The sequence below is a fragment of the Aricia agestis genome, chromosome 2, assembly GCF_905147365.1.
Source record: "Aricia agestis chromosome 2, ilAriAges1.1, whole genome shotgun sequence".
NCBI lineage: Eukaryota > Metazoa > Arthropoda > Insecta > Lepidoptera > Lycaenidae > Aricia > Aricia agestis.
The window spans coordinates 15052501-15057500 of NC_056407.1; the positions used below are offsets into that span (position 1 = coordinate 15052501).

The following is a 5000-nucleotide window of genomic DNA, read 5'->3' on the forward strand; positions in this document are numbered from 1 at the left end:
GAAACAGAATCATCGCAGACAGAGACGCGCACAGTCCGAGACTGCACGGCGGCGACAAACAGCAACGACCGACGTACGTCCGCACTGAGGCAGGACATCCACCGGGACGCTAGCTTGCGTCGGGCCGGACGCGCGTAAACGCGTGCGCGGTTCGCATTGAAGCGTATTATCCATCATTTATACCGTCCGCAACGGCCGGCCGGCAACCCGACCCGGTACGCCAGCGAGCGCCGAGACGCTCGCCGACGGACTCCCGAGAGGCGCTTAGGCCGACCCCGAACGGGTCGCGATGCATTACTAAGAGAGAAGTGCACGCCGTCGGCGGACGTCGACGGACGAGTCCCGTGCGCGCCGCATCGCCGAAACGATCGACACACATCGAGGCGCACGCCCGTACGCCGCCGAATGACGATGAATCTCTCCGTTCGTTCATTCGAGTTTCGCAGGTTTACCCCTGAACGGTTTCACGTACTCTTGAACTCTCTCTTCAAAGTTCTTTTCAACTTTCCCTCACGGTACTTGTTCGCTATCGGTCTCGCGGTAATATTTAGCCTTAGATGGAGTTTACCACCCACTTAGGGCTGCACTCTCAAGCAACCCGACTCTTAGGAGAGCTCCTCTCGCCGCCTCGCACCGTCGCTACGGGCCTGGCGGTGACGGCCACCCTCTACGGATAAACGGCCCCGTTCAAGGCGAACTTGGACAGGCGCGGCGACGACGAGAAAGCGGAACCTCCCGAACACCACATCTCCCGCGACCGAGACGACCGCGGGATTCAGTGCTGGGCTCTTTCCTGTTCGCTCGCCGCTACTAAGGAAATCCTAGTTAGTTTCTTTTCCTCCGCTTACTAATATGCTTAAATTCGGCGGGTGATCCTCCCTGATCTGAGGCCAACGATAAAAATTTGAGGCAGACGCGATATCCGTCAGCGCAACGACTCCGCCTCCGCGACCGAAATCAATCGGTGCGTCGGCGTCGACGACGCGCCCTTCGGACGTCGAGTCCGCCTACTGTTCATTAATTCAAATAATATAACAGTGTTTTCGACGGCGGTGTTTTCGTTCGAACGTACGCAGCGCATCACGCGCGCCGACGACACAGTTCGACGTGCGTGCACGCCCCGCACACCGATAATCACTCTCGCAAATTTTTTACCTTCACGGAGCGTCGGTGGGGAGCGGCGCACGTCGCCGACGCGAGCGCGCTACCGTACACACCACACAACACGTAACGTTATATTACATTTATGTCTCATATTTAAACGGACCGCACGTGAGGCGCGGCATGGGCGAACCCACACACGCGCGACGCCGCCCGGAACCGTCAATTGTTCGTCGTGAGACGAACAGTGTGGCATATGATTTTATACAGCCGGCCCTCAGACAGGAGTGGTCCTGGATGTTTCTCCACGGACCGCAATGTGCGTTCGAAATGTCGATGTTCAAATGTGTCCTGCAGTTCACACTATGACGCGCAGTTAACTGCGTTCTTCATCGACCCGCGAGCCAAGTGATCCACCGTCCAGGGTAATGGTTTATATTATAAAAAACATGTCACTGGGTGTGAAAAATAAATTGAATGTGAAACAAACAGACCACGGACGTGTTAAGGTCAAACGTGGACATTCGTTTACCGCTCTCTGTTATAATGTTGTATTTACGCCAACCGACGGACGCGCGACGAGCTTACACCCCCCGCACTAGCACACTGACTTTCGCTGCACGCGATCCACCGTCTGTTCATTGGACACTCGTGGCGCGGATTCTTGCCAGTCAACGTGACGCGAACGTGACAGTGTGTGTACAGGTACTAGCGCACTAGCGCGTAGGGGTCAACTCGAGCGTTCAAGTTCGACTCCGTCGTAGCGAGAAAAAAATGTTGTTCAGTTCGATTCGATTGTTTATGGTATAATATTATCGTCGCGTTAATTGAATAACACAACAACATCATACGATAATGATCCTTCCGCAGGTTCCCCTACGGAAACCTTGTTACGACTTTTACTTCCTCTAAATGATCAAGTTTGGTCAACTTCCCAGCAACGCCGACGGCCGTGAAGCCACCGCGTGTCGGTCCGAAGACCTCACTAAATCATTCAATCGGTAGTAGCGACGGGCGGTATGTACAAAGGGCAGGGACGTAATCAATGCGAGCTTATGACTCGCGTTTACTAGGAATTCCTCGTTTATGGGGGATAATTGCAAACCCCAATCCCCAGCACGAAGGAGTTTCAACGGGTTGCCCGGGCCTCTAGGCCAGGGAGAACATGCTGATTCCTTCAGTGTAGCGCGCGTGCGGCCCAGGACATCTAAGGGCATCACAGACCTGTTATTGCTCAATCTCGTGCGGCTCGAAGCCGCCGGTCCCTCTAAGAAGAATTTTAATACGTCGCCAGTGAGTTGCGCGACCGAAGTCGCGCACACCTAAATGGCGACGCCTATTTAGCAGGCTAGAGTCTCGTTCGTTACCGGAATTAACCAGACAAATCGCTCCACCAACTAAGAACGGCCATGCACCACCACCCACCGAATCAAGAAAGAGCTGTTAATCTGTCAATCCTTCCGGTGTCCGGGCCTGGTGAGATTTCCCGTGTTGAGTCAAATTAAGCCGCAGGCTCCACTCCTGGTGGTGCCCTTCCGTCAATTCCTTTAAGTTTCAGCTTTGCAACCATACTCCCCCCGGAGTCCAAAATCTTTGGTTTCCCGGAAGCTGCCCGCCGAGCCATTGTATTAACGTCGGCGGATCGCTAGATGACATATTTACGGTTAGAACTAGGGCGGTATCTAATCGCCTTCGAACCTCTAACTTTCGTTCTTGATTGATGAAAACACCTTTGGCAAATGCTTTCGCTGATGTTCGTCTTGCGACGATCCAAGAATTTCACCTCTAACGTCGCAATACGAATGCCCCCAGTTATCCCTATTAATCATTACCTCGGAGTTCTGAAAACCAACAAAATAGAACCGAGATCATATTCTATTATTCCATGCACGAAATATTCAAGCGGCATTTTGAGCCCGCTTTGAGCACTCTAATTTGTTCAAAGTAAAATTGTCGGCCCACCTCGACACTCACTGAAGAGCACCGCGATAGGATTTTGATATTGAACCGACGTTTTACCGTCGGCTCACCGACGATATGCTCCGCAAACGTGTCAGTATCACCGCGGATGCGGTGCACCGACAGCGCGGCGCACAAATGCAACTACGAGCTTTTTAACCGCAACAATTTTAGTATACGCTATTGGAGCTGGAATTACCGCGGCTGCTGGCACCAGACTTGCCCTCCAATTGTTCCTCGTTAAAATATTTAAAGTGTACTCATTCCGATTACGAGGCCTCGTAAGAGTCCCGTATCGTTATTTTTCGTCACTACCTCCCCGTGCCGGGAGTGGGTAATTTGCGCGCCTGCTGCCTTCCTTGGATGTGGTAGCCGTTTCTCAGGCTCCCTCTCCGGAATCGAACCCTGATTCCCCGTTACCCGTGACAACCATGGTAGTCGCAGAAACTACCATCGAAAGTTGATAAGGCAGACATTTGAAAGATGCGTCGCCGGTACTGGACCATGCGATCGGCAAAAGTTATCCAGATTCATCAAAATAAACGACTTAGGACGCGAGGCCCTCCGTCGATTGGTTTTGATCTAATAAAAGCACTCATCCCATTGCTGGTCAGAGTTCTGATTGCATGTATTAGCTCTAGAATTACCACAGTTATCCAAGTAACTGAGTAAGATCTAAGGAACCAAAACTGATATATTGAGCCATTCGCGGTATCGCCTTAATACGGCTTGCACTGAGACATGCATGGCTTAATCTTTGAGACAAGCATATAACTACTGGCAGGATCAACCAGGGAGCTAACCACTAGAGCCGCACGAATCTCTTCGAGCGCTCGAGGTACTCGCCGTCGACACGCGTGTCGACGGCCAAACAGTGCACGCGCGCACACACGGCGGACCGTGCACGCGCGGTGACCAGTCATTATTTGAATTTTCCCTTTTGTGCGACAAACACAAAAAAAAGAAAACGCGGAGCAACTAAGCTACCGCACATTCGAACGTTCCATATTACGAGATCTATCATCTATGATAGTGTAACAGAGAGTTTAACATGAACTCGTCAACCATATAGATTGTCGCCCGGTGCTGGAGAGATCAGACCACATACATTACGTCAAAGTTGATGTAATACTATATGAAGAAATATTGTAACTTCGCGACCGCTATCAGTTCCACCTTCGACGCGACGGGCACAATACCAGACAACGGCGCACTCTAAACAGGTGCTCCGCGCTCGTACATAATGCCCCGCCGCGATTGTTACGGTGGTAACTTTAACGAACTGCAGCTACCGTTCGGCTCGACACAAAATCAAACTAATGATTATCGCGAGAACCTCACGTTTCGCTGGTCCGTCGGTCGACACGTCGTATATTGTTTGTTTATTATCATTATGATGAGCTCAAATGGATATGGCACAAATTTTTGTATTTTCACACATCGCATAACCAACACCACCATCACTGCTCACTCGCACTCACTCCACATGTATATGCGAATGCGCCGTGCAGATAATGCGCTGGTGTTATGCGATTAAAAATATATGTTGTCACATCGAGTAGTATAGACTTCGATTAACCTAAACCTGGTACCAGCACCACCACCACCACCACCACCACCATTCCCCCCCCCCCCCCGTCCGGAAGGAAAGTTTGAAAAACAAAAACACTCTCAAGACCAATCGGTCGGTTCGCGCATTGAACATCTCACTTTGATATTATACAATTTGAATTATGAATTACAGTGGCGGGACGTGTTCAGTGTTTATTATTATTGTATTGTACATGTGAAACTAGAATAAATAGTACCTACCTGATAATAACAAATGTCGACGGTGGTTATATACAAAATAATAAAAAATATAAAAAAAAAAATTAAAAAAGAAAACTACGGTGGCGGGTCGTGTTCAATGTTTATTATTATTGTATTGTACATAAATC

The 5000-nt window shown here is 50.2% G+C and overlaps 3 non-coding genes across 3 annotated transcripts in view; all 3 read right to left on the reverse strand.

Annotated features, from left to right (window-relative positions):
• The window catches only part of LOC121740114, a 3960-nt gene extending 3067 nt beyond the window's left edge, over nt 1–893 (reverse strand). The window contains exon 1 of the ribosomal RNA XR_006037564.1: nt 1–893. This exon is cut by the window's left edge and continues 3067 nt beyond it. This is a non-coding gene — a ribosomal RNA (large subunit ribosomal RNA).
• Nucleotides 894–1372: 479 nt separating this feature from the next.
• LOC121740133 lies at nt 1373–1529 on the reverse strand. The gene has a single exon (XR_006037567.1). It is a non-coding gene; the product is annotated as a 5.8S ribosomal RNA (ribosomal RNA).
• A 425-nt stretch (nt 1530–1954) lies between these two features.
• LOC121740090 lies at nt 1955–3857 on the reverse strand. The gene has a single exon (XR_006037541.1). It is a non-coding gene; the product is annotated as a small subunit ribosomal RNA (ribosomal RNA).
• Nucleotides 3858–5000: the final 1143 nt, after the last annotated feature.